We start from the raw sequence: 26,609 nt of genomic DNA on the forward strand, positions 1-26,609 counted from the left end.
CTAGATCACGTGAAGTCATTATCGGTCTTTACTCCTCTTTGGTCAGACCTCATCTGGAATACTGTGTACAGTTTTGGGCACCACATTTTAAAAAAGACATAGACAAACTGGAGCAAGTTCAGAGAAGAGCGACCAGAATGGTGACTGGTCTGCAAACCATGTCCTATGAGGAACGGTTGCAGGATTTGGGAATATTTAGCTTGCAAAAAAGAAGACTGAGAGGAGACTTAATAGCTGTCTACAAATATGTCAAGGGCTGTCACATTGTAGAAGGATCATCTTTATTCTCATTTGCACAAGGAAAGACTAGAAGCAATGGGATGAAACTAAATGGGAGGAGACACAGATTAGATATTAGAAAAAACTTTTTGACAGTTAGGGTGATTAATGAGTGGAACAGGCTGCCACGAGAGGTGGTGAGTTCCCCTTCAATGGACGTCTTCAAACAGAGGCTGGACAGACATCTGTCTGAGATGATCTAGTGAATCCTGCTTTGAGCAGGGGGTTGGACCAGATGACCCAGGAGGTCCCTTCCAACTCTACCATTCTATGATTCTATGATTCTATGAAGATGGTGCCCACCTTTTATACTCCCTTCTCAATGCACCCAGGAACTGCTTCCTCCCTGCTCCTGCACTACAGGGTTCCCCTTCCTCAGTGTTCCCTCCCCCCACTCCAGCCAGGGACAGGGACTGTCGTGCCCATCTCAGGGGCATATTGGTCGCCCTGCCCCACGGCAATGTGGTGTAATGCATGCAGGTGTCGGGTCCTGATCCACACTCCATCCTTACCTGAGAGTGAGATATCACACCTCTGGGTGAGGTGCAATACCTCTGTAGCAAGCGAGCCCTCAGGGTGCTACAGTTCCATTTATCTTCAGCCTAGGTGACGTATTGCAATACAGGGCCGTGATTTTGGCTATAAATGGGTCCCCTAGACCCCTACCCCAAGCTTTTTAAGAGAATCATATATGGCGTGCCAGGAGACTCTATGGAATGCTTTCTCAGCATCCAACGAGAGTATCTAATTACAAATTTTTAACTGCATCTAGCCCAGGAAATACTTTGTGCCTAGTAGCAGTGTCTGCTAGTCAGCGGATTATCCCGGCTGTTAAGCAAGCTACACCACCTGTAGTTTGGACACTTAATTTTTTCAAAGGAAATGCTTCGGGACCACGGGATACTCAGTGAAGAGCATCAGGAGGCACCCCAAGGCAAAGGGGCTGGGACTGGCAGTAGGATGCCTTGCGGTGGACAGCCGAGCTCGATCCTTATAAAAGCTTTTTAACTGCAGCAGTTTTAGTGGACGCTACTGGAGCTGGAATTACGCGGCTGCTGGCATGAGACTTGCCCTCCAATAGATCCTTGTAAATGGATTTAAAGTGTATTCATTCAAATTAGAGAGACAATTTAAATTAAAAGGCTTAGAGCTGCCTCCACCACAGGGTGGCTCGCTCGACCCACCAGCGGACAGGCACCAGTATTGGGAGAGGGGGGCTGGCCGTCAGGGTTCACCGCGGCTCTGGCACAAACCCGGCGACACGGAGGTGGCACGGGCAGGAGCGGACTGGCCGTGTCGGCTTCTCACTTTTTGCATTTTAGAAGGGCATGACATGCCTATATCTGTGTCTCCCCCTCCTTTTACTCCTCCACCTCTTTTCTTTTCGCATGACTATATGTACTTGTCACTTTTCCATGTGTTAGTTGTGTCTTCTGAGCAGTTTGTCAGCTTTTGGACACCTTTGAAGGTGTTTTCTATGTGTTTCTATGTGTTTTTGTTTGCCTGCCATTGGTTTTAACGGTGTTTGAAGGTGTTCGACGAACAGTTCTACGAACAGTTCGGCGAACACACGGGTGTTCGACGAACCGAACCGAACTCGAACACTACGGGGGTGGCTCAACACTACTCACGAATTTGTCTCTCTCTTTCTCTCTCTCTCGTCCTGGAAATATTGTCGTCATAGCGCCACATTGAGCATGCTCAGTCTATAGAGGCTTCGGACAGAAGGGCACATCCCCGGCTACATTACAGATTGTGTGCTGCCATCGGCGGCACACATCTCAGTGCAGGGAGCTTTCCTGGAGCTCAATGGCCGACAAAACAGAGCGGTAGCGCAGCTCCAGGGGAATTCCCTCCACCTATTTTTGAGACGTGGTTCGATCGGCGACAGAGCGTTCGCGATGACATAATCAGAAGTGGAGCTGCAGAGGAAGAGGTAGGTATGAAATTTTTTTTTTAAATAAAATGGTTTAAACATGGGTAGGTGGAGCAAATGATGACGAATTGAGTGTGGGGAAGAGCAAATGATGATTCATTGAGGGTGTGCGATGGGGGACAGTAAATAATAATGTATTGAGGGTGTAATAGAAGTCAAAAAACCTTATTGTTATCTGCTGGTTGACCACAATCAAACGGAACCAAGTTGCCTTGGTTGAAGGAGGAACAGATTTGAACTTGAGACCAGGTCAGGTGACGTCCAATGAGGAGTTTTCAAATATAACGGTCGAGCGCGCCAAACGTGAGGTGATTTCTGTGCCAAGCTGCAAAGAGAAGGAGACACGCGCTGGATGCGCTGAGGAAACCAGTCTGACAGGTCAGAGGCAGAGACCTACGAGGCAGCACAGGCGGAACAAATGCCGAATTCACGGCAGAGGTCCCCCGAGAACCGCGGCCGCTGAGGAGAGCCGGGATCTGCTTGTGCTACTGAGTGACTTCACAGTACTCAACATTGCTCGTCAACCATCAAGGTCCGGACCCAATTATCAAAGGCGCGAGAGACCACCTCCAACGGCCGAGCAAAGAGGAGATAAGAAAGAACTGCATCAGAGGAGTCACGCCAGCAGAAACATAGGAGCTGCATCGCTGAATAGGGCCGACACTTCAAATGATTATCCACGGTACCGGGGGGCAGTGGGGTTTAGGATGTCAGGTTGGGAGGGGGATGGGCAAAGTGGAAAAAGCCAAACTAGATTTAATTGACTTTGTTATAAAAAGACTTGCGGCCCAGCGGGAATAACTGATGACCCCCGCTGGGGCCATTCACGGAGTTAAAGAACTGCTGTGGTGACTCCCACGCCAGGGCGCATCACATTATTTTTGGAGATTTTCATTGTTATTGTAAATTACCTGATCATTCTTGCTACTAACCCCTTGTTTAAAACCTGGTTATATACAGTACAGACCAAAAGTTTGGACACACCTTCTCATTTAAAGATTTTTCTGTATTTTCATGACTATGAAAATTGGACATTCACACTGAAGGCATCAAAACTATGAATTAACACATGTGGAATTATATACTTAACAAAAAAGTGTGAAACAACTGAAAATATGTCTTATATCCTAGGTTCTTCAAAGTAGCCACCTTTTGCTTTGATGACTGCTTTGCACACTCTTGGCATTCTCTTGATGAGCTTCAAGAGGTAGTCACCGGAAATGGTTTTCACTTCACTGGTGTGCCCTGTCAGGTTTAATAAGTGGGATTTCTTGCCTTATAAATGGAGTTGGGACCATCAGTTGTGTTGTGCAGAAGTCTGGAGGATACACAGCTGACAGTCCTACTGAATAGATTGTTAGAATTTATATTAAGGCAAGAAAAAAGCAGCTAAGTAAAGAAAAACGAGTGGCCATCATTACTTTAAGAAATGAAGGTCAGTCAGTGCGAAATATTGGGAAAACTTTGAAAGTGTCCCCAAGTGCAGTTGCAAAAACCATCATGCGCTACAAAGAAACTGGCTCACATGAGGCACGCCCCAGAAAAGGAAGACCAAGAGTCACCTCTGCTTCTGAGGATAAGTTCATCCGAGTCACCAGCCTCAGAAATCGCAGGTTAACAGCAGCTCAGAAAAGAGAACAGGTCAATGCCACACAGAGTTCTAGCAGCAGACACATCTCTACAACAACTGTTAAGAGGAGACTTTGTGCAGCATGCCTTCATGGCAAAATAGCTGCTAGGAAACCACTGCTAAGGACAGGCAACAAGCAGAAGAGACTTATTAGGGCTAAAGAACACAAGGAATAGACATTAGACCAGTGGAAATCTGTGCTTTGGTCTGATGAGTCCAAATTTGAGATCTTTGGTTCCAACCACCGTGCCTTTGTGCGACGCAGAAAAAGTGAACGGATGGACTCTACATGCCAGGTCCCCACCGTGAAGCATGGAGGAGGAGGTGTGATGGTGTGGGGGTGCTTTGCTGGTGACACTGTTGGGGATTTATTCTAAATTGAAGGCTTACTGAACCAGCATGGCTACCACAGCATCTTGCATCGGCATGCTATTCCATCCTGTTTGCGTTTAGTTGGACCATTATTTATCTTTCAACAGGACAATGACTCCAAACACACCTCCAGGCTGTGTAATGACTATTTGACCAAGAAGGAGAATGATGGGGTGCTACGCCAGATGACCTGGCCTCCACAGTCACCAGACCTGAATCCAATCGAGATGGTTTGGGGTGAGCTGGACCGCTGAGTGAAGGCAAAAGGGCCAACAAGTGCTAAGCATCTCTGGGAACTCCTTCAAGATTGTTGGAAGACCATTTCCGGTGATTACCTCTTGAAGCTCATCAAGAGAATGCCAAGAGTGTGCAAAACAGTCATCAAGCAAAAGGTGGCTAGTTTGAAGAACCTAGAATATAAGACATATTTTCAGTTGTTTCACACTTTTTTGTTAAGTATATAATTCCACATGTGTTAATTCATAGTTTTGATGCCTTCAGTGTGAATGTACAATTTTCATAGTCATGAAAATACAGAAAAAATCAGTAAATGAGAAGGTGTGTCCAAACTTTTTGTCTGTACTGTATATATAAATTGTTTTTACACATCTCTGACTGCCCTCACTTTGTGTCTCTGCGCGTTGCATTTCTGACACCTGCTTTACATTTGGAGTTGTCGGCAGGATACAACATTAAGATGCAGAGATGGGGGATCAGTCTGTGACCGGGTCTGTCAGGGGACATATACCCTTGGGGGCTATGCTCAGCCACCTTCGAAGTTCACGGGGGATGGCACGTCACTGTGGGACTGGGTAGAAAGACTGAGAAGTATGTTACGCATGTATCCCCTCAATCCCCTAGCTCAGGCTGAGTTGGCTCTCCTAACCCTTGATGGAGAAGCCCGGCAAACTGTAATGTATCGTCCACCTGGAAACCGTGACACTGTGGCAAAGTGATAAAAATTCTGGAGGACATGCATGGTGATACCACGGATCTGGGGCATTTACACCTGCAGTTATTTTAGAGGATTCAAGGGGAAAATGAAACCATAAATCAATACATTAGTGCATTACAGGAAGTGACGGCCCATATCATCAAAAAGGAGCTCTGAAGACATTGTCTCCGAGAGGCCTATTATTTGGGCTGAATTTAACGGACAGCGGATTCGTTATTTAATGTACACTGGGTCTCAGGTGACTACTATGCCTGAGGGGTATTTTCAAAGTCACTTTCCGGAAGTTGCTCATTCCAGGAAGGAACCTATTGTCAAGTTGGTAGCGGCTAACCAATTACCTATCCCAGTAGTGGGAGTGGTATGGATGTCTGTTTGGGCATGCGGAAAGAACCTCGGTCAAAAAGAAATAGTACTGACCACAGGACCTGGGGGCAATGGGCCCATTGTAACCTTGGGCATGAATGTGCCACTTCCTGGCTGAGAGTTCTGACAGAAATAACTGGACTCACGCCACTTGTGACCCAGACAGCAAGAGGGTGTTTCAGCACCACGTGCGAGTTAGTCAAATTCAAAAATTGCCTGCTACCTCTCAGTATCTGGGTAAAGTGTCAATTCCCCCTGAAGCTATAGTGACCCTGCCAGTGGGACAGACGGTTCTCACTTTGCCAGTACTGGCACATGTGTCTTTTGAGAGTATGGACATTCAGATTGAACCAATAGAGGGAGAGGAAATGCCCTCTGAGCTTCTAGTGGCACACACACTGGCCACCATGTGACAGGGTAGGGTACCCGTGCGTTGCATTAATCTAAGTGGCGCAAGTTTGCAGTTATTGCCCCGTCAAGAGATGGCGCGAGTTTGCGTAATGCCAGAGGCTGATGCTATAAGGTTGGCACCCGTAGAAGGGGAACCATGGACCCTGGAGATTGTCCCTCAACAGACAAGAAATGGAAAGAGAACCGTTAACGGGGTGTCACCTCTTAGAGCAAATGGAGGCTAATCTTACTGGGTTCTATGCTGGGCAAGTTAGACAGATTGAACAGCTTTTACAGCGCTATCGAGGGGTGTTTGAACCACATGTAGACAATTTTGACTGCACTCGGGACATTCAACATGAAATACCCACAGGAAATACGGCTCCCATTCGAGAGAAGTATCGCCAGATTCCACCTCAAATGTACCAGGAGGTGAAAGAACTCTTGGCTAATATGTTGCGGAATGGCATGATCTGCGAAAGTCAGAGTCCCTGGGCAGCTCCTATTGTACTTGTTCGGAAAAAAGATGGTAACCCTAAGATTCTGTGTAGACTATCGGAAGTTGAATGCATGTACAGTATGGGACTCTTATCCATTACCCCGAATTGAAGAGTCTCTATCTGCGTTAAGAAGTGCTAAATTCTCCTTTTCTTCCGACCTGGCCAGTGGCTACTGGCAGGTCCCAGTGGCTGAGAAGGATCGTCCAAAAACTGCCTTTGTCCTTCCTATGGGTTTGTTTGAGTTCAACCGGATGCCGTTTGGACTGACAAATGCACCAGGGACTTTCCGAAGCTTGATGGAGAGATGCTTGGGGGACCTCAACTTCGAGGCTACTTTAATTTAATTAGACAATATAATCATCTATTCCGCCACGTTTGAAGATCATCTCTAACAACTGGAACAAGTGTTGGAACGACTTCAGAGGCATGGATTGAAAATCAAGCCCCGCAAATGTCATCTCTTCAGGCGAGAGATTGAATATTTAGGCACACTGTGTCTAGTGCGGGAGTGTACCCCACCACGGAGAAAGTAGCAGCAGTGCAAAAGTGGCCCACACCAGTCAACCTAAGGGAGCTGAGGGCATTTCTCTGGATACTTTCGCAGATTCATAAAAGACTTTGCTAAGATTGCAGTCCCGCTTAATGAATTGCTGAGAGTAACGGCTAAGGGAGCCAAGCTACAGCCTATTCACTGGGGTCCACAACAGGAAGAAGCATTTCAAGCATTGAAAATTGTGCTAACGAATGCCCCAATTCTGGCCTATGCTGATTTTTCACAGCCTTTTGTGTTGTACACTGACGCAAGCTTACATGGACTGGGAGCAGTGTTGGCTCAAGTGCAGGAAAGAAAAGAGCGGGTGATTGCGTATGCCAGTGGGTCGCTCCGGGATACAGAGAAGAATCCGGACAACTACAGTTCGTTCAAGTTGGAGTTACTGGCACTAGTGTGGGCCATGACCGAGAAGTTTACAGAGTACTTGTCAGGTTCAGAAGTACAAGTGCAGATGGACAATAACACTTTGGCTCATTTGGAGAATGCAAAGCTGGGCTCATTGGAGCAACGGAGGGTCACAAGGATGTCCAAATATCAGTACAAAATTGCTTATCGGTCCAAGGCCCTGAACACTCATGCAGATGCCCTGTCCCGGGTCACTCAGATGGGGCAGAAGAAAGATATAGATGAAGAACTGGAATGTGACGAGATTCTGGATTTTCGTCAATTCGCTGCAGCTGTAGTCGATGATCAGGAGTCCAAAGAAAAGGCAAGGCTCACTCAAATCCTGGGCCGCTGAAGTATGTTCGGTTAACCCTTTCAGCGAGTATGCTCGGGCCAGTACTGAGTATCTTCAGAGTACTCGGTGATATGTTTGAATCACTCCCGTGTGGATGATTTGCGACTGTTTGACAGCTTTAATACATTTGAGGAATGCTTGTTTCGGGTTGATGTGTTGGGACGTTTATCTTTCAGACACCCACACTCCCTGGTCACGAACCTCTCAATATCTCTCAGCTTGAACGGCCAGAAGAAACATTCACGGATCAAATTAGGTGTCCTTTCCACTCCCAGGTGTCCCATGTTTTCATGGAGTTCTTTGAAGACCAATCTACAGAATACTCTGGGTAGTAACAACTGCCGGTTTTGTCCTCCTTTACGATACAGGATACATTCTTCACTGAGGTAGATCTTAGTCCATTCTTTAATTAAAACAGATACTGCTGGTGACTCATTGTCTCTCTCCAGTTTACTTGGAAACCGATTTTGGTCCACATAAAGTAGTATTCTACCAATTATCTGATCTTCCCGTTGTGCTCTATGGATTTTCCCTTTTGGTAGTTGCTGAATAGACCTGGGGTGATCTTGTTCTCTTGCTTTTATGGAGGTTTCCACCATCAACGGACACCACAATGGTGTGTCTTCCTCCTGATAAGCTTGTACTGCTTGGGTAGTGCTCTCAATTGCTTCCAGACTGACTTTCTCCAAGCATTCTTGCATGAACTTCTCAGGCTCTAGTGGCATTCTTGACAATCCGTCAGCATCTGCATTGCATTTTCCTGGCCTGTACTTGATGCTGAAATTGAAGTCAACTAGTTCAGCGACCCATCTCTGACCCGTTGCATTCAGTTTGGCTGTAGAAAGGACATAGGTCAAAGGGTTGTTGTCAGTGTATACCTCAAACTCTTTGCTGTAGTAGAGATAATCTCTAAATCGTTCACAGATAGCCCATTTCAATGCCAGGAACTCCAATTTTCTGGAATATAGATGGTAATTCTTCTCGGCGTCTGTCAACGTTCTAGAACCGTAACCGATGACTCTCATTTTTCCATCTTGATGCTGATACAGGGCAGCTCCCAGTCCAACTTGAGAAGCATCACAATGAATAACAAATGTTAAATTGAAATCAGGATATCCCAAGATGGGTGGTTTTATCAGGTAGTCTACTAGTTCTTCCAATGGTGATCTGCGTCCAAAAAATGGGCTGTTGGGACGAAATGGCGTTGTTTCTTTTAAGCCCGGTTCTACCCGCCTTCTTCTTTGTTTCCATGGGTGTTGTTGTCTCTGTCGCCACCCCCAAGAGGAGGTATAGTGGGGCAGCAATCCTGGAGAAGTTCCGAACGTAAGTACGATAGTAGGAGAGGAATCATAATATCTGCCTCAACTCCCTGACGGTATAGTTCCGCTTGTCTTTTAAGGCCAGTACCGGAGCGATTTCTGCTGGGTCCATGGTATATCCTTCTCCGGACACAATTTTCCCTAAAAATCGGACTTGTCTTTTGAACACTTCACACTTCTTTGGGGTCAACTTAACTCTGTGTTGTTGATACCACTGTAATACGGTCCTCACATGTTCAACATCCTCCCGGAAGGTTTTGCTGTGTACCACATTGTCATCCAAGTACGGCTGGCAGATATTGTCCCTCAATCCTTCTAAACATGTCTCCATGCTCCTCTGGAATTCTGCTGGAGTTGAACTGAGCCCAAACGGTATGCGGATCCACTCATATAATCCCCACAGTGTGATGAATGCTGTCAAGGGTCTCCTGGACTCTTTGACAAACCCTTGGTGGTATGTCTTACCCTGATTGAGGACAGGGAACCAGGTGCTTCCTGATAGGCTATCCAGCATATCTTGGATCTTTGGTATCAGGTGTCAATCAGGTACTGACTTTTGATTTAGCTCCCGGTAATCACAACCGAGTCTCAACGTACCATCCTTCTTCCTAACACAGACAATAGGAGAGGCATAAGACTTTTGGACCCAACCTCTGTTGATGAGATCTTGTAAATATTCTTTCACTTCACGATGTAATGGTTTTGGCACAGACATGTAACTTCTGGTTACTGGGGTCGTGTCTTTCAAATTGATTTTCAAATGCAAAGACGGGATACAGCCTATATCAGAGTCATCTTTGAAGAATGCATGACACTCTTCTCTCAGCATCAGTTTTGCTACTGCTAGATCTTCAGCACACAAGTGTTCCAGGAGTACTGGGGGATCCCAGGACCCCAAGGTGGGTTGTGCAATTTCCTCCCTTGGGCAACTCCTGTTCCTTGGTGGGGAGACTGAATTCACTGTTGAACCCTGGGCTGGTCTCCCACTGGCTGGATATACTGTTTTAATGGTTTCGATGTGACCTAACACAGTCTTTGGATCCAGTATAATTTCGTGTTTCATAGTATTAATCGCCAGTACTGTCACTTGAGCAAACCCACCAGTAGGAATCGTAAGCACAGTCTGACCTTGAACTAGGCCTTCCGGAAGTTCTGAGGAGTCTTTTGGCACGAACAGTCTTTTCTGGACTTTTCTTCCCGGTTCTACCCGGACTCCACATCTCACCCCCACCATTTGGTTTGCAGGGATGATGGTTGGGCGCAAGCCTACCTTGACTTCCTTTAGGTCCATTGTATTCTGTGCTTTCTTTACTCTATGAATCACGTTTTCCGCCACGGTGTTGGGTATGGCGAGCGATGTGGTAATTGCATCCACCACCAACGTCCCTGTCTTGTATTTCGTGATGACCTCACTGATTACATTATAACCCAGGATAGGATCCTCTGACATGTTCTGATCACTGGTCACGAGAAAAGCTACCAAAAGCTGGATGGTGTGGCTGTTCTTCGTGGCCCTGAGTTGGAAAGTCACTTCCACTCAGCCTATGAAACGGATTGCGGTTTGGTTGATGGCTTTGCCGTGGAGTTCCACTGGTCCCAAGAGTTCTTTTGTGATCGAAGGCAAGTGTGTGGCAGGTAGCGCCTTCTCCATTCTTCATTTAAAAGGCTTGCTTGGGCTCCTGTATCCCACAGTGCTTTTACTTGGAGTCCATTTAGCTGGCACTGAATAAAGCACCTTTCACCGATTAGGCTGATGAGGCTATCTTTACTGACTAAGGAATCCTCCTTCCAAGAGTACATCGTTTGTCCTCCGCACTGGGCGCTAAGTAACTGATGCCCCTGTCTGACTTGGAGCTGCTGTAGATGGGAACACACTTGGGGATAGTACTGACGCAGCCATTTTACCTCATGCGCTGTTCTGGGGTTTGGTGAAATTTGGATTTGCTTTTGAGGCCTCTTCCATGTCGCGGTTACCAGTCGCCCCGCACTGGTAACCTCCTGTCTTTTAACCCAAACGACCTTGATAATTGGCATTCCTTGGCATAATGTCCTTCCTCACCACATCTTAGACAGTGGATACACACCGTACTCTGATGTGATGAACGGCATGCTTCACAAGTCTGGTATCTTCTGTTTTGGAACCCACTCCTGGGTCTGAAGGATACCGGTTCTGGCCTGGAACGAATAAACTTTTTCACCTCAATCAACTCGGCTCGCAGTTCTCCTATTATTTCCTCTCAGTCAGCGCTGACAGGTCTCTCTTTTGTTGGTGATTTAAGGTTCCCTCTCGGAAGTGGCACTGGAGGGTCTCTATGATGATCTTCGGACTGGCCATTGGGGGGTCTCCAACTTCAGCAGACTCATTTTGGTGATTTTAGGAGCAGAGCCTTTCTTTAACTTCTGTTCACTCTCTGGACTTCGTCCAAAATGCCAGGATCTTCTAGGTACTGTTTAAGCTGCAACTTGATATCTTTGCTGATTAATCCCATTCCCAATGATCTCAAGAACTTCTTCTGGACTAGTCCAGCATCAAACTTCTCTTCCGCTTCTACATCTCTGGATGCAAACAGTCTATCCTTCAGTTCAATTGCTCTGAACAAGAAATTTTGGGGTGATTCATTATTTTTCTGTGAGATGTTAATGAGCTGGTGGAACAATTCTGAAGTACTCTCTTCTTTATAGTGCCCTTTTAAAATCATCTTCAGCTGTTGCAAGGTCAATTGACTTTTCATTTCTAGCATACTATGGAGGTTCAGGCTTGGGCTGATCACTTTCACCACCCCCTCAACGATCTCATCTGGCTGGTAGCCTTTCTGTAAGCCTGCATCTATCTGGTGGAACAAGTTCCTATAAGACAGTCTCTCTTTCTGTTCACACTTTCCAATCTGTCCCAGGATCCTGAATTCTTTCCTTATGGTGATTTGTGGTGTTAGAAAGGACTGTCTCCCTGATTTATCTAATGCGAGCAGGTTAAAGGTCATGTCTGAGTCCATCACCCGTTCAGTGGTTTTGGTCGATTCCTGCAGTGCTGTTGTTAAGGCTTTGAATTGTTCTTTCAATTCCTGTAGTTCAGTGCGTGGACGGAGATTCCCGCTTTTGGTAATTGGTGCCGCCCCTCCATCCTCCAACTTCAACCTGGTTAGAAACTGTGTTAGTTCCTGGAGTAATATCCCCATGATGTCTTCAGCTTCTTTCTCCCCCAGCTCATCCATATTTGCATTAAAGGCAGCTAACAGTTGCCTGCGGTTGTGTGCTTTGAAAATCTGTTCTACTGACATCTTTATATGTTCCGCTACTGTCCTCAATTCTTCACAGGTTAACTGAAGAAGCAGCTCACTAATTCTGTCCATTTGTATTTCCACATCCATTGCTGCTAGTGAGTTTTTCTTTAGGGCTTGTCTCTTTTAACTGGTGTAGCAGAGTTGAGTTGAGGTGCTGTGCTGCTGTGTTTTTCCACACACTTTTGCTCTTCTCCGTATGGGCCATCAATGTTACACGCACGCAGCTAGGTTTAGATAGGGGCGAGACAGGTTACATAAATTCTTTGAAATCCTGGGGGAACCGTTACTCAGGGCGACCATAGACCATGTGCTGCAGCGCCTCTCAGGCACACAGGGGTATTGACTCTCAGGCATAGTGTTACGCTGGCGTGTCCTTTAATAAAATAAAATAAAACTTAAAGGACACGTCGGGGTCCACCGGACTGCAGAGGAGATGCAGCAGCTGAGTCCCAGAGGAATGTTCAGCTAAGAACAGAGAAAGAAATGAACTAGTGTGTTAAGTGCACACACTAGTAGTAACTAAACAAGGTACAATGCTGGGAGTTAACAACACTCCAGAAACTAAACTAATAAACTTCTGCACTGCAAGACACCGCTGTGCAGAGCAGGAAGGATTTGGCAGCATGAAATGCCTGAGCACTAGATTGCGGAGTATAGAGCTGCAGATAGCTGCTGGCCAGGAAAGGCCTGGAACCTAAGTTCCTAAAGAGGAGGAGAATCTCTGCAGCACCCAACACATGGGTGTAAAAGCGGCAGCGTGACCACACATACAATGGCGGACCCTGGAATACTGGATCGGTAGCAAGGACGCCTCCGTGGTGTGGACACCAACCGGTGAACCGACACGGTAGAGCGTGCTGCTCACAGCATTCCCCTAGCCCAAATTGATGGCTAGGATGACTAGGGAGCTTTCAGCAGGAACCCTTGACAACGACTCTGACACACTGCATTTACTGCCAGAGACCTCACCCCAGGTTAGAAAGAGATAGACTAGGCACCGGGGCGAAGCCCACGGAGCCCTTAAATACACTAGAGACAGCCCCAGCCTTCAGGGACAACCAACCACGCTGTATCAGACAGCAGTGGGCGTGGCTTAGCGGCACATGACCGAAAGTTAGCGTGGCTTAGCGGCACATGACCGCAAGGAGGCGTGGCTTAGCAACACATGACCACAAGGGGGCATGGCTTAGCGGAACATGACCATAAGGGGGCGTCGCTTAGCAGCACATGAGCAGAAACGCAGAAACCACCCTTAGAATCTCTAGAATGGAAAATAAATGCTGACAATTACTGACCAGCAGGAAAGGGCCAGGCCGGACGCCGCTAGAAAGCCCTTCTCCTGTGTACCGGCCTAACACACAGATACGTAGGTTGTTTCACTTGCTGACCAGACACACTTGACAAGAGTCCTCATAAATGGTAGAACAGTAGCATGTAATAAGAAACCGCACAGGAGCAACAGGCTCCAGTGACAAACAGTACAGTTTCCTTAGCAGCACAGCAGTTCACAGTCTTCCCAGTAGTACAGGACAGCACAGTTCTAATGCAAAGGCACATTAATGAACACAGCATTCTTTACAGCACAGAGAGATGGAGGGGGTGGGGTTGCTGAGGGAGATGATCCCTGTGACACCATTTCTTCCAGTCTTTATCTTTCTGCCTGACAATACTCTGTACTGCTAGTTCAGTAACTCTACCTGACCTGTGCTTAGCTTCATTCCTGACTTGAATCCTTTTCACTTGCAGGGGGGCTTCTGTGAGATACAGAACACACACCACCTTTCTCTGTGACTGTGTTAACCCCTCTAGTTGCTGGATGCTTCTGGAGCACAACACTTCCTGCCTCATGTGCTTTTGTTACTTCTAATAGTTGCTGAATGCTTTTAAAGCCACAGCACTACTTTTGCATGTCACAGAAGTGACATCACTTGTGGAGGTGGCGCTGGTCTCTGCTGGCTGCATTCTCTCCTAACAATGTGCACTATTGTGTGTTCTGTTGCCGGCTTGTCCCTTCTGATCCGAATTGGCAAAAGAGCTCATTGTCTCTGTGCACTGAGAAGAACAGTGCACAGTGACAGTAATCTACTGCGCATTCATTAGAATTGACAACCGGTGCATGTTTAGTAGAGCAGGGACCAGACCAGCCTCTTAAATAGAGATGAGCGTTGTTCTACTCGAACTGTTCGCCAATCTCAAATTCGAGCTGCTTTGGGCGGTGTTCGAGCCGTTCGGCGAACACGAACGATTTGAGAAAAATTCGGCTGTTCGAGGTTATGTTCGATAACTGTTCGTGCACCAAAATCATAACTGGATTTTTTCTCAGTAATGATGAAAATTAATGTTAATACGCAGTTTGAGTGTACAGCGGGGTGGGGGGAGGGGCAGGGGATGGATCTCTGCAGGAATAATGAAGATCTCCATTTTTTTTTCTCTTTCCCGCATTTACAGTGGGGAGGTGCAATCTGTCAGCCTATCAGCAGCGCACACACGGAGCGAAGTGCTTTTTTCACACAAGCAAGGGCATGTGTCATTGGCAGTGTATGTCACATGTCCTTGCCCTATAAGACCAAGCCATTTTCCCCGTCGCCACCATTTTCTCATTGCTGCAGCTGCGTGTTAGACGGCACCGCTGTTGCTGTGTGCGCTATACCTTGTTAATTTCAAGCCAATTTTCGCACAAATCTACAGATAGGTTGGGAGTAGGGAATAGTTGTGATTGCAGTCCTTTTAAGGACTAGGTTACAGCATTTCCTACGACTTTTATCAGGCAGGTCTGTGCTCTTAAATAGATAGATTGTGGGAGTAAAGACTAATTGTAATTGCAGTCCTTTTCAGGACTAGGTTACATCAGTTCCTATCAGTTTTTGCCAGGCAGGTCTGTGGCAGTGATGTGCAAGTTTTTTCACAGCATTTGGCTGAATCTAGCAAAGCTAATCCTTTTTGGCCTATTGCAGAGTGTGTTAGTCAGTGGAGTAGCCTATCTGTGTTGCAAGATATACCACCTGTGTATAGAATACCAATTTTTTTACTGCACCTAGTGAAGTAAAATCTTTTGGGCATAGCATCATTCTATTAGTCCATCTATACTGACCTCCATCAGGTTGCAAATTGAATATAATTTTTTTCTGCATCTAGCTCTGAAAAAATATTTGGGCTTCTAGCAGTGTGTGGGACTTGTTCTATTAGTCCATCTATACTGACCTCCATCAGGTTGCAAACTGAATATAATTTTTTTTCTGCATCTAGCTCTGAAAAAATATTTGGCCTTCTAGCACTGTGTGGGACTTTCTCTATTAGTCCATCTATACTGACCTCCATCAGGTTGCAAACTGAATATATTTTTTTTCTGCATCTACCTCTGAAAAAATATTGGGCTTCTAGCTGTGTGTGGGACTTGTTCTATTAATCCATCTATACATACCTCCATCAGGTTTCAAACTGAATATAATTTTTTTCTGCATATACCTCTGAAAAAATATTTGGGCTTCTAGCTGTGTGTGGGACTTGTTCTATTAGTCCATCTATACTGACCTCCATCAGGTTGCAAATTAAAAATAATTTTTATCTGCATCTACCTCTGAAAAAATATTTGGGCTTCTAGCTGTGTGTGGGACTTGTTCTATTAGTCCATCTATACTGACCTCCATCAGGTTGCAAACTGAATATAATTTTTTTCTGCATCTAGCTCTGAAAAAATATTTGGCCTTCTAGCAGTGTGTGGGACTTGTTCTATTAATCCATCTATACAGACCTCCATCAGGTTGCAAACTGAATATAATTTTTTTCTGCATCTACCTCTGAAAAAATATTTGGGCTTCTAGCTGTGTGTGGGACTTGTTCTATTAGTCCATCTATACTGACCTCCATCAGGTTGCAAACTGAATATAATTTTTTTCTGCATCTAGCTCTGAAAAAATATTTGGCCTTCTAGCAGTGTGTGGGACTTGTTCTATTAATCCATCTATACAGACCTCCATCAGGTTGCAAACTGAAAATAATTTTTTGCCTGCATCTAGCTCTGAAAAAATATCTGGGCTTCTAGCTGTGTGTGGGACTTTCTCTATTAGTCCATCTATACTGACCTCCATCAGGTTGCAAATTAAAAATAATTTTTTGTCTGCATCTAGCTCTGAAAAAATATTTGGCCTTCTAGCAGTGTGTGGGACTTTCTCTATTAGTCCATCTATACTGACCTCCATCAGGTTGCAAACTGAATATATTTTTTTTCTGCATCTACCTCTGAAAAAATATTGGGCTTCTAGCTGTGTGTGGGACTTGTTCTATTAATCCATCTATACAAACCTCCATCAGGTTGCAAACTGAATATAATTTTTTCTGCATCTAACTCTGAAAAAATATTTGGGCTTCTAGCTGTGTGTGGGACTTGTTCTATTAGTCCATCTATACTGACCTCCATCAGGTTGCAAACTGAAAATAATTTTTTGCCTGCATCTAGCTCTGAAAAAATATTTGGGCTTCTAGCTGTGTGTGGGACTTTCTCTATTAGTCCATCTATACTGACCTCCATCAGGTTGCAAATTAAAAATAATTTTTTGTCTGCATCTAGCTCTGAAAAAATATTTGGACTTCTAGCAGTGTGTGGGACTTGTTCTATTAATCCATCTATACAGACCTCCATCAGGTTGCAAACTGAATATAATTTTTTTCTGCATCTACCTCTGAAAAAATATTTGGGCTTCTAGCTGTGTGTGGGACTTGTTCTATTAGTCCATCTATACTGACCTCCATCAGGTTGCAAACTAGAAATAATTTTTTGTCTGCATCTAGCTCTGAAAAAATATTTGGCCTTCTAGCAGTGTGTGGGACTTTCTCTATTAGTCCATCTATACTGACCTCCATCAGGTTGCAAATTAAAAATAATTTTTATCTGCATCAACCTCTGAAAAAATATTTGGGCTTCTAGCTGTGTGTGGGACTTGTTCTATTAGTCCATCTATACTGACCTCTATCAGGTTGCAAACTGAATATAATTTTTTTTTGCATCTAGCTCTGAAAAAATATTTGGCCTTCTAGCAGTGTGTGGGACTTTCTCTATTAGTCCATCTATACTGACCTCCATCAGGTTGCAAATTAAAAATAATTTTTATCTGCATCCAGCTCTGAAAAAATATTTGGCCTTCTAGCAGTGTGTGGGACTATCTCTATTAGTCCATCTATACTGACCTCCATCAGGTTGCAAATTAAAAATAATTTTTATCTGCATCCAGCTCTGAAAAAATATTTGGCCTTCTAGCAGTGTGTGGGACTTTCTCTATTAGTCCATCTATACTGACCTCCATCAGGTTGCAAATTAAAAATAATTTTTTGTCTGCATCTAGCGCTGAAAAAATATTTGGCCTTCTAGCAGTGTGTGGGACTTTCTCTATTACTCCATCTATACTGACCTCCATCAGGTTGCAAATTAAAAATAATTTTTATCTGCATCTAGCTCTGAAAAAATATTTGGACTTCTAGCCGTGTGTGGGACTTGGTCTATTAGTCCATCTATACTGACCTCCATCAGGTTGCAAACTGAATATATTTTTTTTCTGCATCTACCTCTGAAAAAATATTGGGCTTCTAGCTGTGTGTGGGACTTGATCTATTAATCCATCTATACAGACCTCCATCAGGTTGCAAACTGAATATAATTTTTTTCTGCATCTACCTCTGAAAAAATATTTGGGCTTCTAGCTGTGTGTGGGACTTGTTCTATTAGTCCATCTATACTGACCTCCATCAGGTTGCAAATTAAAAATAATTTTTATCTGCATCTACCTCTGAAAAAATATTTGGGCTTCTAGCTGTGTGTGGGACTTGTTCTATTAGTCCATCTATACTGACCTCCATCAGGTTGCAAACTGAATATAATTTTTTTCTGCATCTAGTTCTGAAAAAATATTTGGCCTTCTAGCAGTGTGTGGGACTTGTTCTATTAATCCATCTATACAGACCTCCCTCAGGTTGCAAACTGAATATAATTTTTTTCTGCATCTACCTCTGAAAAAATATTTAGGCTTGTAGCTGTGCGTGGGACTTGTTCTATTAGTCCATCTATACTGACCTCCATCAGGTTGCAAACTGAATATAATTTTTTTCTGCATCTAGCTCTGAAAAAATATTTGGCCTTCTAGCAGTGTGTGGGACTTGTTCTATTAATCCATCTATACAGACCTCCATCAGGTTGCAAACTGAATATAATTTTTTTCTGCATCTACCTCTGAAAAAATATTTGGGCTTCTAGCTGTGTGTGGGACTTTCTCTATTAGTCCATCTATACTGACCTCCATCAGGTTGCAAATTAAAAATAATTTTTTGTCTGCATCTAGCTCTGAAAAAATATTTGGCCTTCTAGCAGTGTGTGGGACTTTCTCTATTAGTCCATCTATACTGACCTCCATCAGGTTGCAAACTGAATATAATTTTTTTCTGCATCTACCTCTGAAAAAATATTGGGCTTCTAGCTGTGTGTGGGACTTGTTATATTAATCCATCTATACAGACCTCCATCAGGTTGCAAACTGAATATAATTTTTTTCTGCATCTACCTCTGAAAAAATATTTGGGCTTCTAGCTGTGTGTGGGACTTGTTCTATTAGTCCATCTATACTGACCTCCATCAGGTTGCAAACTGAAAATAATTTTTTGTCTGCATCTAGCTCTGAAAAAATATTTGGCCTTCTAGCAGTGTGTGGGACTTTCTCTATTAGTCCATCTATACTGACCTCCATCAGGTTGCAAATTAAAAATAATTTTTATCTGCATCTACCTCTGAAAAAATATTTGGGCTTCTAGCTGTGTGTGGGACTTGTTCTATTAGTCCATCTATATTGACCTCCATCAGGTTGCAAACTGAATATAATTTTTTTCTGCATCTAGCTCTGAAAAAATATTTGGCCTTCTAGCAGTGTGTGGGACTTTCTCTATTAGTCCATCTATACTGACCTCCATCAGGTTGCAAATTAAAAATAATTTTTATCTGCATCCAGCTCTGAAAAAATATTTGGCCTTCTAGCAGTGTGTGGGACTTTCTCTATTAGTCCATCTATACTGACCTCCATCAGGTTGCAAATTAAAAATAATTTTTATCTGCATCCAGCTCTGAAAAAATATTTGGCCTTCTAGCAGTGTGTGGGTCTTTCTCTATTAGTCCATCTATACTGACCTCCATCAGGTTGCAAATTCAAAATAATTTTTTGTCTGCATCTAGCTCTGAAAAAATATTTGGCCTTCTAGCAGTGTGTGAGACTTTCTCTATTAGTCCATCTATACTGACCTCCATCAGGTTGCAAATGAAAAATAATTTTTATCTGCATCTAGCTCTGAAAAAATATTTGGCCTTCTAGCAGTGTGTGGGACTCATTGTATTAGTCCATGTATACCAAGCTCCACCAGCTTTTAAATTAATAATAATTTTTAGCTGCATCTAGCCCTGAAAATAATTTTTCTTCCCAATAGTGGTAGCAATAGAAATATGGGGCGCGCGCCTGGCTTACAAAAATATACGCTTCATAACAAAAAACACCAGCCTAGCGCACTGCATTAATAAGATGGCATCATCGTCTCCCCCAGTGCTAGGCCTACTACCCAGGCTAGCATTCCTGTGCCTAAAACACAATGTATGGGTCCACGCTAGCCACTATGCTGAGGGGTCTAAAGCTGCTGCTAACGCTTTATAACAATTCAATTGGCAGATTTTCACAGAGCTCTTCCACAACGCCCACCCATCGGGCAACAGTTGCCCACCTTCCCTATGGGATCTAGTGGCGAATAGTTGATGCCATTAATCAGAGCGTCAGTTGCCCCGTCGACGTGGCAAGCATACGGTAAGGCATGGGAAGAGTGGACACGACTAGTAGCAGGCAGACGGGTTGACCAATGTGAATAAGCCAGATCACAAGTCACCATAGAATTTCTCCACCAGCTAATTATGAGGGGCATATCAGGGGCGTCAGCGCAGCGGTGTCTGACCGGAGTAGCATTTCACTTCCAACTACTGAATTGGGGAGATGTGACAAAGGTTCATCATCAGACAATCCATAAAAGGGTGGAAAAGGGGTCAGCCAAGTCAGGAGTGTAGACGTCCCGTCCCGTGTCACTAAAACTGATTTCTCACATCATATCCCTAACACCATTAACATGACACTCACAATTTGAAGCAACACTACTGTCTACTGCATTTGTGATCGCCTTCTTCGGGGCGCTATGCATAAGTGAATTAGTCCCTCAATCCAAAATTACCACCAGTGGAGGCTTATTACAGCAGGACGTAGTCATAGCCAATAATGCAATACGTCTACGCATACACAAATCAAAAATGGTTCCAGCGGGCAGGGGCACTTGGGTACTTCTACAACCCACAAGCGGTACACTGAGTTGGGTAACAATAGTAAAAACATATCTAACCATCAGATCACAAAGTAATTTCTTCCTATCACACATTGATGGAAAGCCATTATCAAGATACCAGTTCCAAGCTATATTTAATAAATGCATAACATCGGCAGGGAACCACCCCAAAGATTACGGGACACACTCATTCCACATAGGCGCGGCCACGGAAGCAGCAAGAGCAGGACTGTCAGAAACGGAAGTTCAGAGGATAGGGAGATGGCGATCCACGTGTTTGGCAAGATACATAAGACCGGACTTGTTATCCTAACGTGGTTTGTTTCTTTTTCAGGTGACGCTAAGCCAACAGTGTGGGTGATAGGCCACTCGTATATGTATTGCGCAGAAAAAAGGGCGAAAGTCTGCCCAGGCGGGAGGAAATTAGAGTTTCATAACACATATTTCAACTAGAGAGGTATTAAAGGCCTGCTATGGCCACAGGTACTAATGGAGGTAATCAAGGTAGGGAGAGAGGCAAGATGTCCGGTCATCTTAGTTATACAGGCCGGGGGAAACAACCTAGGTCATCATAACAGCGCATAACTAATGGCAATAATGAAACTAGACACTGAGTGCTTCAGAGAATTTTTCACAAAACTAGCGATAGTATGGTCAGAGATTGTGCCGATAGCGGTATGGCAAGGTGCGCGAGACATCACGGCCATCGAACGGACAAGGCGGGTAATAAATATTCAGATGGCAAAATTTAGAAGAGACAGAGGCGGTGTAGTGGTACGACACCGACAACTGGAAGGAGATAAAGCAGGCCTCATACGGCCCGACGTTGTTCACTTAATGAATATTGAACTGGACATATTCCTGTCAGGACTCCAGGACGGAGTGGAACAAGCGTTAAGAGTGATGAGTGGGGGTCAGAGTCCTGCATACGAGTACGCAGGATCCTCCGTGGCCTGGAAATAGAAAGGACATGTTGGAGAGTTACACTTGTAGGCCAACTTGCCGGATTGGAGACCCAGGGCATGCTGCAACAAGCTGAATTATTTTAGAAATAAAATGCCTTTCTAATGGAATGAGTATAAAGAGTTAATAAAGCTGTGACCGATCCTCACCCATCCAGTTGTAAGAGTTACATTATTGTATTGTCAAGGAAAGGGGGGCGGTAGGGGGGCTGAGCGTCTGGGTTTGGTTGGGGGTCCCCACAGTCTGCCTAGGCTAGATGCATTTAAAAATTCTTATTAGATACACAGGCGGTGCAGCTTGCTTCGCAGCTGGGCTACTACGCCCAAAGTATTGCCTAGGCTAGATGCAGTTAAAAATTCTACGCTGACTAGCAGACACTGAAGATTTGGAGCAGACCTCTGAGCTCTTCAGACTCAACCATCTGTGTTACCCCAAGCCATAGTGTATCTAGTTTATTACAGTTAAAAAGGGGGGGAGCGACTAGAGATGAGCGGTGTTCGACTAGAACTGTTCGCCAATCTCAAATTCGAGCTGTTTTGGGCGGTGTTCGAGTTGTTCGACGAACCCGAACGATTTGCAAAAAATTCGGCTGTTCGAGGTTATGTTCGATAACTGTTCGTGCACCAAAAGCGTGTCCTGCATGTCTGGCGCTATTTAGAGCACCAATCATGCAGGGATTGTCTGCCACTCACTGTAATGCCACAGCCATGGTGGTTGTGGCATTACAGTGACTGCCCAAATCGATGGGAACAGTGCCAACAGTGAAACATGAAAAGCCGGCAATTCAGCAGCGGCATACACCTGTACCCGACAATTTAGAACCGAAAGAATAGAGCTTCACACATAGATTAGATAGATATAAACATGTCAGCCACATATATATGAAGTACAGTAACAGTGTTGCTTACTGTACTTGTCATTTAGCGTAAAGGATTTATCAAAAAAAATAATAGTGTTTTCATGCACCGTCTCTTTAAAAAAGCCGGCCGGCAATTCAGCAGCGGTACCCGACAATTTATAACAGACAGAATAGAGCTTCACACATAGATTAGATAGATAGAAACATGTCAGTCACATATATATGAAGTACAGTGATAGTGTTGGTTACTGTACTTGTCATTTAGTATTAAAATAAAGGATTTATTATTAAAAAAATTGGCGTGGGGTTCCCCTTAATTTTAGGCTCTAGCGGAGGTTAAGCAGACGGCTGGGGCAGATGTTTGAGACCTGGGAAGGGGGTAATACCCACGGAGCTTCCCAGGCTACTAATATCAGCCCCCAGCTGAATACATAGCCTTTACTAGCTATTAAAATGGGGGACCCCCCCAAAAAAATGACGTGGGGTCCCCCCTAATTTAATAGCTAGCAAAGACTAGGCAGACAGCTAGGGGCTGATATTAATAGCCCAGGAAGGGAGCCATGAATATTGGCCCCCTCCCAGGCTAGAAACACCAGCCGTCAGCCGCCCCAGAAATGGCGCATTCATAGGATGCGCCAATTCTGGCACTTAGCCTCGCTCTTCCACGCTGCCCTGGTGCGGTGGCAGGGGGTAATAGGGTTGGGGTTGATGTCAGCTTATAATGCCAGCTGACATCAAGCCCAGGTTAGTAATGGAGAGGCATCTATAAGACACCCCCATTACTAACCCCATAGTCAAAGTTAAAAAAAACACAAACACCCAGAATAAAGTCCTTTAATTGAAATAAAGACACAATCCTTTATTGTTCTAAATTAAACCATACTTACCGTCACGCCCATTCCAGCTGAAGCCAACGATCTCCTGCAATAAAAGAAAAATAATAAAGCAACCTCATCCTTACCTTTCCATGGTTCCCACGACAGCTTCAGCTCTGCTACATCGAGATGACAGGCTGGACCGCAGCAGAACGCTGCCATCCAGCCTCTCATCCCGCAGACACTGAGAAGCGCAGGCTTGCTTGCGCTGCTCAGCGTCTCTCTGTGACGACATCCAGATGAGCCGAGTTCATGTCCAATGAACTCGGCTCACCTCATGCACGTCACTGACAGCGTGGGAAAATTCTCACGCTGAAGCGGTGAGTGCAGGAGAATTCTCCCACGCTGTCAGTGACGTGCATAAGGTGAGCTCATGTCCAATGAACTCAGCTCACCTCCTGCATGTCACTGACAGCGTGGGAGAATTCTCCTGCACTCAGCGCTTCAGTGTGAGAATTCTCCCACGCTGAAGCGCTGAGTGCAGGAGAATTTTCCCACGCTGTCAGTGACGTGCATGAGGTGAGCCGAGTTCATTGGACATGAACTCGGCTCATCTGGATGCCCTCACAGAGAGACACTGTGGAGCGCAAGCAAGCCTGCGCTTCTCAGTGTCTGCGGGATGACAGGCTGGATGGCAGCGTTCTGCTGCGGTCCAGCCTGTCATCTCGATGTAGCAGAGCTGAAGCTGTCATGGGAACCATGGAAAGGTAAGGATGATGTTGCTTTATTATTTTTCTTTTATTTCAGGAGATCGTTGGCTTCAGCTGGAATGGGCGTGATGGTAAGTATGGTTTAATTTAGAACAATAAAGAATTGTGTGTTTATTTCAATTAAATGACTTTTTTCTGGGTGTTGTGTTTTTTTTAAATACTTTACTAGAAATTCATGGTGGTCATGTCTAATATTGGCGTGACCCCATGAATTTCGGGCTTAGGGCCAGCTGATAATGCCAAGCTGGCCCTAACCCCTTTATTACCCAGTGAGCCACCGCATCAGGGCCCTGGATGAGTTGGGTACAGCGCTAGAAGATGGCGCTTCTATGAACGCGCCATTTTCCGGGGTGGCTGCGGACTGCAATTTGCAGCGGGGGTGGCCCAGAAAGCTTGGGCCTCCCTGCGCTGCGGATTCCAGCCCCCAGCTGCCTAGTTGTACCTGGCTGGACACAAAAACAGGGCGAAGCCCCACGTCAATTTTCTTTAAATTATTTCATGAAATAATTAAGAAAAAAAGGGCTTCCCTATATTGTTGTGTCCGGCCAGGTACAAATAGGCAGCTGGTGGATGGGGGCAGCCCGTTCCTGCCTGCTGCACCTGACTGGACACAAATATAGTGCGAAGCCCCACGTCAATTTTTTTTAAATTATTTCATGAATTTCCTGAAATAATTTAAAAAAATTGAAGTGGGGCTTCGCACTATATTTGTGTCCAGCCAGGTACAGCAGGCAGGAATGGGCTGCCCCCAACCACCAGCTGCCTATTTGTACCTGGCCGGACACAACAATATAGGGAAGCCCTTTTTTTCTTAATTATTTCATGAATTTCATGAAATAATTAAAAAAAATTGAAGTGGGGCTTCGCACTATATTTGTGTCCAGCCAGGTACAGCAGGCAGGAACGGGCTGCCCCCAACCACCAGCTGCCTATTTGTACCTGGCCGGACACAACAATATAGGGAAGGACTTTTTTTCTTAATTATTTCATGAATTTCATGAAATAATTAAAAAAAAAGTACGTGGGGCTTCGCCCTATTTTTGTGTCCAGCCAGGTACAACTAGGCAGCTGGGGGCTGGAATCTGCAGCGCAGGGAGGCCCAAGCTTTCTGGGCCCCCCCCCCCCGCTACAAATTGCAGTCCGCAGCCACCCCGGAAAATGGCGCGTTCATAGAAGCGCCATCTTCTGGCGCTGTACCCAACTCATCCAGGGCCCTGGTGCGGTGGCTCACTGGGTAATAAAGGGGTTAGGGCCAGCTTGGTATTATCAGCTGGCCCCAAGCCCAAAATTCATGGGGTCACGCCAGTATTAGACATGACCGCCATGAATTTCTAGTAAAGTATTTAAAAAAAACACAACACCCAGAATAAAGTCCTTTAATTGAAATAAAGACACAATTCTTTATTGTTCTAAATTAAACCATACTTACCATCACACCCATTCCAGCTGAAGCCAACGATCTCCTGCAATAAAAGAAAAATAATAAACCAACCTCATCCTTACCTTTCCATGGTTCCCACGACAGCTTCAGCTCTGCTACATCGAGATGACTGGCTGGACCGCAGCAGAACGCTGCCATCCAGTCTGTCATCCCGCAGACACTGAGAAGCGCAGGCATGCTTGCGCTCCTCACTGTCTCGCTGTGACGGCATCCAGATGAGCCGAGGTCATGTCCAATGAACTCGGCTCACCTCATGCACGTCACTGACAGCGTGGGAAAATTCTCACGCTGAAGTGCTGAGTGCAGGAGAATTCTCCCACGCTGTCAGTGATGTGCATGAGGTGAGCTCATGTCCAATGAACTCAGCTCACCTCCTGCACGTCACTGACAGCGTGGGAAAATTCTCCTGCAATCAGCGCTTCAGCGTGAGAATTTTCCCACGCTGTCAGTGACGTGCATGAGGTGAGCCGAGTTCATTGGACATGAACTCGGCTCATCTGGATGTCGTCACAGAGAGACGCTGAGCAGCGCAAGCAAGCCTGCGCTTCTCAGTGTCTGCGGGATGACAGGCTGGATGGCAGCGTTCTGCTGCGGTCCAGCCTGTCATCTCGATGTAGCAGAGCTGAAGCTGTCGTGGGAACCATGGAAAGGTAAGGATGAGGTTGCTTTATTATTTTTCTTTTATTGCAGGAGATCGTTGGCTTCAGCTGGAATGGGCGTGATGGTAAGTATGGTTTAATTTAGAACAATAAAGGATTGTGTCTTTATTTCAATTAAAGGAATTTATTCTGGGTGTTTGTGTTTTTTTTAACTTTGACTATGGGGTTAGTAATGGGGGTGTCTTATAGACGCCTCTCCATTACTAACCTGGGCTTGATGTCAGCTGGCATTATAAGCTGACATCAACCCCAACCCTATTACCCCCTGCCACCGCACCAGGGCAGCGTGGAAGAGCGAGGCTAAGTGCCAGAATTGGCGCATCCTATGAATGCGCCATTTCTGGGGCGGCTGACGGCTGGTGTTTCTAGCCTGGGAGGGGGCCAATATTCATGGCTCCCTTCCTGGGCTATTAATATCAGCCCCCAGCTGTCTGCC

The sequence above is a fragment of the Phyllobates terribilis genome, unplaced genomic scaffold (genome assembly GCF_046119375.1).
Source record: "Phyllobates terribilis strain yellow unplaced genomic scaffold, ASM4611937v1 Scaffold_1__5_contigs__length_1240528914, whole genome shotgun sequence".
Classification (NCBI taxonomy): domain Eukaryota; kingdom Metazoa; phylum Chordata; class Amphibia; order Anura; family Dendrobatidae; genus Phyllobates; species Phyllobates terribilis.